Source organism: Crotalus tigris, unplaced genomic scaffold, assembly GCF_016545835.1.
Source record: "Crotalus tigris isolate CLP2741 ecotype Arizona unplaced genomic scaffold, ASM1654583v1 scf7180000018101.4720394464:4744507, whole genome shotgun sequence".
NCBI lineage: Eukaryota > Metazoa > Chordata > Lepidosauria > Squamata > Viperidae > Crotalus > Crotalus tigris.
This window is the reverse complement of record NW_024096823.1, coordinates 459,703-472,577: the sequence shown is the minus strand read 5'-3', so window position 1 is coordinate 472,577 and position 12,875 is coordinate 459,703.

Here is a 12,875-nt window from a genome sequence, read left to right as displayed (position 1 = left end):
AGACTGTGTAAATAAGTGGTGAACTCCATCTGATTTATGAACATTTAATGAAGTGTTCAAATGCTTTTCATTTGAAGTAGAGATTACATATGACTAACCCAGTGGTTTTTCATCAAACTGAGATTCTAGCCTTGTTTAGGAAGGAATGACTCCTGCTTTCAATAGGGAAAAAAATCTTTTTAGAACTGTAGTCTTAAATTGACTTAAAATTGTTCTTAATGTTGTGCCTAGACTACCATTTTGGTGTCACAAAATGAATATACATTGAAGCATTCTGAGGTAATCCAAAACCAAACATACAAATATTTGAATGGTCCCTATTCTCCTCCTGATTTTTGTCTTTTTATCTGGGCAAGTGGGCACATTTTCAAACACAGCATTCAGCTGCAGTAGCTTATAAAAGGAGTCCTTGACTTACAACAGTTCGCTTACTGACTGTTCGAAGTTACAACGGCACTGCAAAAAGTGACTTATGATCATTTTTCATACTTATGATCATTTTAGCATCCCCATGATCATGTGATCAAAATTCAGATGGTTGGCAACTGACTCATATTTATGATGGTTGCAGTATCCTGGGGTCATGTGATCACCTTTCAATCACCTTTCTGACAAGCAAAGTCAATGGGGAAGCCAGATTCACTTAACAAACATGTTACAAACTTACTAACTGCAGTGATTCACTTAACAAATGTTGCTAGAAAAATCATTAAATGTGGCAAAACTCACTCAACAAATTTCTCACTTAGCAACATAAATTTTGGGCTCAATTGTGGTCGTATGTTGAGGACTACCTGTAATTCTTCCACATTAAGAAAGCAGGGCCCCAGATTATACAGATTATATCTTAATTGTGCAACATACATCTTCCTGTTATAAGCATTTTAAATTGTAGAACAAAAACCAGGGTTTTAAAAGTGATCTAAAAGGCCACTTAGGACAGGGAGCCTACCCGGCACCAATAATTGTGTTTGAAGGCACATTGGCACTCCTGGGCCCCCTATTAGGGATCTCTGTGCTAACTGGCACTGCAAAGTTACAGCCCTCAACTCCACTGTACTTCCTTTAGCTGCAAATCCAACCACCACAGTCACCACACCCTGCCTGATGGAAAATGAAAAGCCTGCAGACTACACAGACTTCAAAGAGCTCAAATGCAATGAGCAAGACAGTCATCTCCCAAAGGGAGAGGGGGAATTTCCCTAATGATTTCATCTTAGTGGAGTTACTCAGACAGCTGGGCAATAGCCTGTATTTGAGTGGGCAGTTGAAAAAACAGAACAGATTCTTGCATATTTTGGCAGAAGTAATTTGTCATACAGATATTAAAGGCACAAGGGCCCTATCTTTTTTTTTTTTTTGGTGCCTGGCCACCGTGATCTTTGCAGAGGTCACCAAGTAATTGATTAAGCATTGAGAATTGCTGATGGTCATCCTTGCTTTGGGACATGTGCACACTGCTGAGTTCCAATCACCTGTGGTCAAGGAACGCTGGGATGTTGGTGATCAAAAAACTAGTCAGGCGTTCTCTGCATCTCTCTATCCCTGAGAACCTATGAAGATGCATAGATATTAGTGTTATAGAATCTGAAGATGGCATCAGTTAAGCTAACTCTAGATCAGGGTAGGCAATCTTGGCTCTTTTATGACTCGTGGACTTCAACTCCCAGAATTCCTGAGCCAGCATGGCTCAGCTTGGAAACCTCTCCCTTTCCCCTCAGAATGGCTGGCTCAGGAATTCTGGGAGTTGAAGTCCACGAGTCATAAAAGAGCCAAGGTTGCTGACCTCTGCTCTGGATAGAAGAATATTAAATAAGGTAAAAATAAGTTCATGGAAGGTTTGAAACCTAAAGGTCAGTAGTGAAACTGTTACTTTTGGTGTCAAAATCATGACACAATTTTATTTGCATATTTTTAAGTTATGCATATTTAGGGTCTTTCATTCAGCCTGTTTACAGGTAAGACACCACCTTTGATCAAAATGTTCATGGTTTGCAGTTGCAAAATAAATCCTGGGTCTTTTCCTACCATTGTCTGCGTTAAGAGGACAGCAACTGGGCAACGAAGAAATCTTTGAAACTTATTATTTCTTTTTTTTAATTGACATTTATTAAGACATCTTTTTCTTTTTTCTTCCTTTCTTTTCAATATATCTTCAACTCTATCTGAAAAAATACAAGACAAATTGAAAAGAAAAAAGAAAGAAAAAGAAACAAGAAAGAACAAGAAATGGAAAAAGACAGAATCTAAAGTTAAGAAATACATAAATAATTCTGGACCTTCTTTTCAATTCTTAAATTACAACCCTATTATCCCTGACAGCTCCCTTAGCTTATCCTTCTTATCCCTCTTCGCTTTTATACAAATTTCTTTAGCTCCTCATTTAATCCACGTTTTTCTTAATCTTTAGATCTATAGATCATCGTGTCATTTCTTTCTCTTTTCAGCGAAAAAGTCTATATAAGGTTTAGAGAGACTTTCGAAACTGCTTTAGTTGTTGTTTTTCTTTGACCAAATAGGAAATTATTATTTCTACAACACTTCCAGTGAAAACCTAAACCAAACAACTGCAAATACCCAAACCCAATCCTTCTCCTTGGGCAGAAAAATAATGGGATTTACTCACAGGCAAATCATCCTTCTTACCCTAGACTCCAAGAAGTATGTCACTGATATGAATGAGCATACAGTGTTGTGCAGAGCCTGCTCTAAAGGAGAAAGACGGGAGAGAAAGCCTCTCTCTTCTGGCTTTATTAATCCCCACAAACCCCTTTTGAAGCTTATCCCAATCAATGGGGAAACCAGTAGGACAAGGGCAAGATGATTTAAAAAAAAAAATCACCCTGCATGAAATATGTCATAGCATGATACACAGGTTATCCTCAATTTACAGCCATCCATTTAGCAATTGTTCTAGTTACTACAGGGTCCGGGGGGGGGTGTCACATGATCACCCCTTGTGAATTTTCCCAGCTGGCTTCCCACAAGCAAAACCTTTCATTCAGAAGGTTGAGAGTCCAATCCTAAGTAACGGCAGAGATCTCGTAAGGCGCAAAGGAAAAAATCTGCTGCAAACTCTACATGGCTTTAGGAAGGGCATCAAACGCTCAGCTCCATCCAGTCGCCTTGACTCTACCACAAATTAAGGGATTACACAGGGTCGTAAAAAGGGGATCTATCCAGTGATGGGATTCAAATATGTGAACAACCGGTTCTCTGTGTGGATGCCGCTTCCGGAAGTCCATTCTGGACCTGGGTAGCAAAAAATTAGCTACAGGTTCTGCCGAACTGGTGCGAATTGGCTGAATCTTACCACTGGATTTATCCCTAGTACTGCTTGGGCATACAGGTAATCTTCAATTTTAATTCAAGGTAGAGTCGGGGCAACTGGATGGAGTTGAGCTTTTACTGGCCAGATGTGTTTACAGCTTGGGGATACAGGTAGTCCTCAATTTCTGACTGAGCACAATTAACTGGCGGTTAAGACATGTGAAATATAAACAACAAATATTGAGAAAATTTTGGACTCTGAAACAGCAGCTGCAATGCATACCTGCTTTCTCAACACCTTCCTGTGAGAGAGAAGAACATAATTTATGTTGCCATGGGGACACCCTTTAAACCTGGCAACTGTGACACATTAAGGCGCTGTAAAATGCTCACATCTGGAAGCATTCTATCTCATCACTTAAGTGCTGTCTGCATAATAGCAGACAATTCAAGAATATCAGGATAGTGAAGGTTATCTTTGCCTACTGCATTTTCAAGACCTCAAATTGACCTTGGGACTTTCCATACTGAACTAATTTCACAATTTGAGAAGAAACACTGCATGCTTCTCTCTCACACGCCTCTTCTCCTTTTCCTCAGGGTAGCAATATAACAGCCAGTACTCTGAATTCTCAATAACACATTACATTTGGATGTTTTTTTTTCTGAAGTGCTATTTCTAATACTTCCCATAGCTATGATGCAGAGGCAGGTTTGCCAGATGTTTGCCTAAAGATCACCGTTTTGCACTGATGCAGAGGTTCCAGAATGCATACAGATGTTTTAGTAGGAAATCCATCTAGACCCGAGTTCCCCAATGTTTCAGGCTTTGTGGACCGGCGGGGGGGAGGAGGGGATGGTTCACTCAAGTGGCCAGCAACAACTCCATTTCCACGAGTGGCGTGCATGCGTGCTTGCAGCTCACGCAAATGGAGCACGCGTGTGCGCTTACCCACTGCTCACGCAAATGAGGATGCCCAGGCACGCACTCGCCAGCCATTTCCACAGCCCAGTTGCAAACCTCTCATGGCCCACAGGTTGGGGACCCCTGATCTAGATTGTCAGATATATTTGCAACCGGACATGCAGCACAGTCATGTTCTGTCACCTCATGATTCACACTGGCCAAGATTTTGAGCATCACAAAATCCAGCATGAAAAAGTATTAAAACTGCCACCTGAAAACAGGAATGTAAAGCTCAATTTAATGAAAGGACAGCTTAACGTATTTATTTAAAATATTTCAGAGATTTGTTTTACTCATTTTTCTACAAGTGCAATGCAAAAAAAACAGCTATAACTGATTTACAACTCAACTTACTATTCATTTAGTGACCGTTCGAAGTTACAATGGCACTGAAAAAAGTGATTTATCTATTTTTCAGAAACTTATTTTAAATCTAATGATAGGACAGAAATGGACCAGTTAAAATGTTTTCTTTTTGTCTGTTGGCTGGCAGAAAAAATATTTTATACCTCATTTATTTATTTGGCCAAATGTGTCTAAACACATGAGGAATTTGTCTTAGGTATAGAAGCACTCAATATTTGCAAAACAACAGAATAATGATAATAATAATAATACTAAAGTGTACAGCCAATAAAAGGGGGAAGTTAAGAATAATAAAGGGGATTAATAATGATACTGCAACCACATCTTGTGGGTTAATATGCGTACACATCAGGCAAAATATACCAACATAATACCAACATAAATTGAATTGTCTTCATTTCTGATCTGTACTCTGCCTTAGTAAAGTACAAGTAGTCCTCAACTTACTACCTCAACTAAGCCCAAAATTTCTGTTGTTAAGTGAGACATTTGTTAACTGAGTTTTGCCCCATATTTTTTACCTTTCTTTCCATAGTTGTTAAATCAGTGGTTCTCAACCTGTGGGTCGGGACCCCATTTGGGGTCAAATGACCATTTCACGGGGGTCGCCAAACAACGCAGTCCGCCATTTTCCCCCCCTTTTCCTTAGCTGTGCTACTCCCTTTTATTCTATTGACTTTTGAAAGCCAATAGAATAGACTCTCTTGAATAGAGTCTAATTCTATTGGCTTTCAAAAGCCAATAGGAATTGTACAGGCTGTCTCTGCTCTGCTGAGCCCGCCAAAAGTCCCATTCTGCAAACGGTGCTGCACCAGTTGAGTAGTCCTTGACTTATGACCGGTTGAGTAGTCCTTGACTTACGACCGGTTGGGGGTCGCGGCATTAAAAAGGTTGAGAACCACTGTGTTAAATGAATAACTGCAATTGATTAGTCAGTAACCGGGTCGTTAAGTGAATCTGGCTTCCCCATTGACTTTGCTTGTCAGAAGGTCACAAAAGGGGATTACGTGACCTTGGGACCCAGCAACGATCATAAATATGAGTCAGCGGCCAAGCGTCTGAATTTTGATCACGTGATCCTGGGGATGCTGCAAAAGTTGTACCTGTGAAAAATGGTCATGGGTCACTTTTTTCAGTACTGTTGTAACTGTGAACAGCCACTAAATAAACTGTTGTAAGTCAAGGACTGCCTGTAACGATCTATGCTTTACTTAAAATCTTAATGATGGACAATTTAGGGAAAATGACTGATAGATTCTCCTGTCTTTTTTTCCCCTCCCTCCAATTGTTATTTGCTCTCCTTAATAGGGGTGGGACAGAAGCTGCTTACAATGGCTGGTTTAGACATTTGTCAAGTTGCCTAACAGATCACAAGCACTGGCCTATGCCTGACCTGTCAGTCTAGCTCAGGGGTAGGCAACCTTGGCTCTTTTATGACTCGTGGACTTCAACTCCTAGAATTCCTGAGCCAGCATGGCTCAGCTTGGAAACCTCTCCCTTTCCCCTCAGCATGGCTGGCTCAGGAATTCTGGGAGTTGAAGTCCATGAGTCATAAAAGAGCCAAGGTTGCCTACCCCTGGTCTAGCTATATCTGAACCAAGGTCTAGCACTCTTCTGAAAAGGTGAATTGTGAAACAGGAGGGAACTACTGATATTAAGTAAGCACTGCAAAGGATTGGGAACATTGGCAGTGAGTGATTGTTGCTTGCATCTGCTTAGAAGGATCCTTCAGAAAAAAGCAAAATGGCGCTGCTCTACTCACCCTCAGTAATAAAACCAGCAATAAGTTAAAGAGAACAGTCATGTAAAATCCCTTGTTGGTCAAAGCAGCAGAAAGAACCAACAACACACAGCAAGCAAACCTGGCTATTTTTTTCTGGTTTAAATTGAATTTCTTTGCAGCACATAAGTAATGTTTTTCCTCCCTAAAAGAACACAAAACCCATATTCAAATATCAGATTAAGTGTTCCTTCAAAAAAATGCTAAGATGTGTATGTAACGAGTTACAGAAAACCTGATAAGCACCAGTCTGGCATTATCCAGGTAGGTAGCAGGTATCTGGGCTCTCCTGCAGCCAAAAGGCCACACATTTGAAAAGGAGACCATGTCTCCAAGGCAGCACAGTCAGTGAGACCTGGGCAAGTCCATCCGGAACCACGTCAACAACAATATTGTTACTGAAGCATCCCAGATCATGTCCACAACTGGTTTCAGTATAGGGAAGACACTGTTTTAAATCTGCAATAGCAGAGAAGCTGTCTTGCTTGTGGGTTAGGATTGAGAGAAAGAAAATAACATAAGGAGATATCATATAAAAATGGCTACTGAGATATGTTTATGCTCCAAGAAAGAGTAAAGGAGGATAAGCTTAAGGGGCAGAGAATTGGTGTCAGGGCACCAGACCTGGGCTGCAAAAATTCTAAACAATCCCATTGTTGGCAAACATATACAGAAAAATGTTCTGATCTTGCCTCATGTCACCTAGAGGTTTTGAACATTAATTCCTATCAGACCCAGACAAGATGACTTACAGTACAACAGTGTACAAATATTTGTGAAGTTTGGTCCAAAACAGCTAGAAAACACCAGGCTCCTTTCGCTAGGTTACGATAGTTTAGTGTGAATTCATTACTATAGCCAAACTTTAGGGATAGAATAATGTCCGTTCTGCTTATAACTGCAAAAGGTTTGTTTTGTTTACAAGTAGTCTGATCAAGTTGGAGAGAAGCTGTCTAGGAGATTGCTAAAAGCTGACTCTGACTCAGTGGTACATCATCATTCAATCTAGCATGATGGAGACATGCACTGAGTTACACAGAGGCCGCTATTGCCTCCAACGCAAGCACTGCCACACTGGGGAAAGGGTGTTTTCATTTTTACTCTGCTTTCCGATTATAGCTACCTGGGAATGAGGGAGGATGAGGAGGAGGATGGGAGGATGACATTCATATCAAAAGTATTTTCTTTAGTGTAAAGCTCCTCCCTGGGTGTTGTCCTTCGCGAAATGGCAATGACACAAGAAGCAGTTGTAGTTCTCAGAAACCTCTTTATTTCTGTTCAGCATACTGGTTACAAGACGCCAACAACGCCCAAAACTCCCGGCCTCTTTTATAGGTCATTCCCGGGCCAAACTGCAACATTTGGCGCGCTTGCACTCGCGCATGTGCGTGAGTGCTGGCGACAGCCAGTCTGGTCCCGGGCAGCTTGCATCTGCCCAGGACCGTTGCAATGCCCCGAGCCTGCTTTCACAGGCTCAGGACATAACACTGGGAATATTTGCTGTCTCTGTTTTTGCCAGGGCTTCTGGGCTATTGTTTTACAGCAAGCCTTAATCTCTTTTTACATTTAGTTATTTTATTTTAAATCTCCTGTTACCTTCTTAAATTATGACTGTTTAAATGGCACAGGGTTAGCAGAACAGTCCAGCTTGTGCTTCCCCTTGCCTTTCTTTTCTTTGCGGCCCAGAGAAGTTCTCATGAAGGCCAACGTAAATCAGCTAGCTTAGTTCTTAACCTGTTTATCAAAATTCAGTACAGAAGTCAAAATCCAACACCAAGCATTGATGATGTTACCTAGCTGGGTAATGAAATGTCTGCAAGCAAACAACCAAGGTCAGAGAGCACCAAAGACTCCACAGGTCAACCCCGAGCTACAGATATTCTCTTGTATTAACCCCCCACCCCCAGATGCCATGACAATATATTTTGTTTAACATTTAAGCCCTGGTGTCTTCAAGATCCATATCTTTCTTCAAGAAAGGAACTTTCATTGGGCAAGTTAGATAGGTGTGATTAGATCTGAATCATGTCAAATAAATCCATCCATTTCTTGCATGAAAGTGACCGGACTTTATAGCTTTACAAGAGACACTGAGAGTAATTGTAAATCTGGATTCTTAAAACCTATAGTCATAACATCTAAAAAAACTTTTAATACAGTTATCTGGCTTGTTTTCAGTAGCATGAAATGAAGTCATGGGGATTTCACCTTCAAGAGTGCTATTCGTTTCTATTAATTCAAAAGATTTATGATTTTGAAATGATTGCTCGTCCTGGAACATCTATGTGAAACAAGCAATGTGTCATCCAATGATAGCAGTGAACTCTCTAAATTATGTAGTTGGCCTAATGCATTTGCTTACTTCTTGACTGCTAAGGATCTTCTGATGCAGGGTGTCAAACTCGCGCCATCATGTGATGTGTCGCGACATATTGCGACTTTTTTGCCATTGCTGGCAATGGGGTGGGCGCGGTTTCGCTGTGATGCATCCGGCCTGTGGGTCGGCAATTTGACACCCCTGTTCTACTGGCACAAGCTGATCGCAAAACATTACAAGAAAATAGAAAATTTTAATAGAGCTCTTCATATTAGTTACCAATCCTATTCTCATTTAGATTTCCCATATCTCAGTGAGGGGGAACAATCAGCTTATGGAAGGCAAGCATAAACTGGAGGGGAAAAAACCCTCAAACAATTCCTTGCTCATTGTTGTTTCTATTAAATCCCTATCAACCCATTAGTACAAACACCTTACTCAAAACAATCTTCCAAGATTTCAGGCATGGAGGGGCTGTTCTGGAGCTTTCTGCAAAAAATCAGGCATGCATTCTCTTGTTAAGCTGCAGCTTCTTTCCTTCTGATAAGTGCCATATTACACATGCAGCTACGATATCTCAAACAATTGTTTAATTCTGTGTTCCACCGGTTTGTCAGGACATTCACGCTCACTATTCCAAAGGTCACATAAATAACGAATATTAAATCTATCAATTTTTTTTGGGGGGGGGTTTACTGATAAATACAGGTTAGCACATAGAAGACCAACAGCAACTTCAGAATTGTTTGTTTGGAGCTGAGCAATTGCATCAGAACCAAACAAACCATGGCAAAAATATTTACATTAAATTGTCTGCTAAGAAAAAAAAAGACTATTTTTCTATTAAGAAAAGAAATGGAAGATGTAAGGGGGAAATTCAGGGAAGCTACTAATGGAATATATTAACATTTGGACTTCCCGTAGCCTTCTGTCATTGAGATAAGAACAATTACATAATAAAAGCCCAAGGTGACAATACCAAAAAAACCCACAAAACAAACAAAAAAGATTGATTTTCATATATTGTATAGATTTTGATTGTGGACTGCTGCTTTCTTCAACTTGAAAAAGCAAACATATGATCTTGTCCTGTTCTAGAACTCTCATGTGTGTTCAGATCAAATGATCATGATGAATCTTTCCTGAAATTCCAAATGACACTGGACATTGTGAACCAGCCAGACTGAGTTCAACCGCATAATGCTTCCTCTTCAACTTGCTTGGGATAACATGACTTTTTTTGGAAGCGGCTGTTGGTCTCTGAATTGTGATAATGGTCCTGTTACTTAAGCAACCACTGCTATCATGCGGTACCAAGGGAAATTTTGCATTATGAAAAATGTACACAGGTGGTCTTCAACCTATTGAGACCAGACTTTCCATTGTTAAGCAAGGCAGTGGTTAAGTAAGTCACATCCAATTTTATGACCCTTTCCTCCAAGGTTGTTAAGTAAATTATTGCAGTTATGTGAATCACATGGTCGTTAAAACGAATCTAGCTTCTCCCATTGACTTTGTTGGTCAGAAGCTGGCTGGCAAGCTTGCAAATGGCAATCACATGATCCTGGGATGCAGCAGCTGTTGTAAATACATGCCAATTGCTAAGCACCTGAATTTTGATCATGGGAATGCTGCAAAGGTTGTAAGTGTGAAGACCAGTCATAAGTCACTTTTTTCAATGCTTTGTATCTTTGAACAGTTCTTAAAGGAATGCTTGCATGTTAGGGACTACTAGCTGAACAAGAATTAATCTGCTCTCTCCAGAAATTCAGAGGCCATATCCATGCTGAAAGGGAAAAGTATTATTTGATGCAATAGAAATTTTCAGGATGCAATTAGCTTGGATTCAGATTAATCAGGGATTCCCAAAATGCAGGCTGTGATTCTCAGGGGAGGAACATGAAGAATTAAAAAGAAGAGTCCCTTTTTTTGTAAAACTGATCAAGCTTGCACAGGCCTCCCAAAATTTACTCTGGGTATGCCTCCTTGCTTTGCCTGAGCCAGTCCTGTTGAATGCTTGCAGCACCATGAAATTCGAGAACCTCTGTTATATATAGATTAAATTTTAATTATTAAAGGTAAATGCTCCATTTACCTCTTGACCAGCCTAACCTCAGTTTTATTCATGGAGTGAGGACCACACAAAGACAATTATTACAAGCTTTGGGAACCTTTAATTACTTACTGACATTTGATTAGTGTCAATAGGGCTCCACTCTGTGTACAATTGTATCTAAATTCAACCCAAACATTTTTATTTCTGAGGCATCTTAAAGATGAAAACTTCCGGTGGATTTGCGCACACGATGGTGGCTACTTTGTAGCCGTCCTCCTGGGAAAGTGTTAGAACCGCTATGAACAGCAGACATCAGCTGTTCTGCGGTTCAAAATCTCCCTCCCGGGCAAAGGGAGGGAGAAGAGTGTCGTCTGAATAGTGGTAGAGCCTCTTATGCACCCCCAAGGTTTTCTCTTGGGGGGTGAAAAGAGTGCTCCCAAGGAGTTCAGACTGTCTCCGCTTCCCAGCTGTTTTTGTCTCTAGGGACAAAACAAGCCGCTGCAACCACCTCCGCGATTAAAGTGACCTGGTGAGTTTTTTTTTAAAAAAAAAGCGGACAGAGCTGAATAGAGGATTTTGTTTTTTCTGATTTTATTTTGGACTTTAAATTTAAAGATTTACTTTTATTCCCTCTTTTTGTTTTTTTCTTTTGTTGAAAGGGAAAGTAAAATGGCGATCGGCAGGTTTTTTGGTGTTTTTTTTTTAAATGATTGGAACGGAATGGAACGGATTTGATTATTTATAATGATTTTTTGGCATTGGGTTTGGATTTCAGGAGGACTATTTTCCCTTTCTGTTTAACCTTTTTTTATTTTTTGAAGGATTTTTTTTTGTTCTTTGAACTTTAAAAAAAACTGTTTAATTATTCTTTTTTCTTTTTCCTTTTCCTTCTTTTTCTTAACTTTTTTCTTTTTATTATAATGATCTCCCTTTGAAGGAGTTTTTGATTTTTTGGGTAATTTTTAAGAAGGAGTAAAGATTTTTTAAGATGGCTCCAAAGCATCCAGTAATTCCCACAGCTCCTAAGGTGGCTTCTTCTTCAGTGATATCATCAGTGCAACAATCTAAATTAACAGCTTCACCCTCTCCTTTGGCACAGTTATTAATGGTAAAGGAGTTGCAAGACATAATGGGAAATGCTATATCTCAAATTAGGGGAGAAGTGAAAGAGATTTTAATGGAAAATAATAGGATTCTGAGGCAAGATATAGTTTCGGCTTTAAAAGGAGTTGCCTCTGTTCTTGAAAAGTTGAACTTTCATGTAGAAGAGGTAGTAGAGAAAGTGGAGTTGTTGGAAGGAAAATTTGAAGGCATGGAAAAAGAGATGGAAAATTTTCAAGATGAGATTCTTATGTTTCAATATAGAGAAATGGAGTATGCTTTAAGAATTAGAGGCTTGAAAGAGTCTTTGCAAGGAGATCTGAGAGAGATGGTTGCAAATGACTTTGCTGTGATTCTGGATAGAGAAAAAGAGGAAATATTTAGTGCAATTGAAAAAAACATTTAGAGTTAATTCTGTGGTGGCAAAGCAAAGAAATCTGCCAAGAGATGTGGTCATTTATTTTGGGAAAAGATCCCTGCGCAATGAAATTATACAAGCTTTTTACAATAAGAGGTTTCAGATTGCTTCACAAGACGTTATAATTTTAAAGGAGATCCCATCTAAAATTTTAAGAAGAAGAAAGGAGTTTGCTTTTTTAGCAGATGAACTTAAAAAGAGGCAAATGTTGTTCAGATGGGATCTCCCGACTGGAATGGTGGTGAATTATCTGGGGACACGTTATAGACTTAATACTGTTTTCAAAGCAAAAGAGTTTTACACTTCGGTCTTGGGGGTACGTTCATCGCCACCTATTGCTTTGGAAGAGAAGGTAGAATTGCAGTCTGAAGAGCCTATATTGATGAAAATTGGGAAATCTCAAACTGAGGGGCCTCAACAAGTTGAGATGAAGGAGCAGAGGATAACTCGTGTATTACATAAACGCAAAGAAAAGGAGCAACAGAAGAAGGAGGTTAAGGAAGCTTCACAAGTACTTGTTTCCGAGTCCGCAGGAGAAGCAAGATTTATAATTTTTTTGGAGCAACCTTTAAGGGCAGAATTCCAAGCACTTCTCTCGAG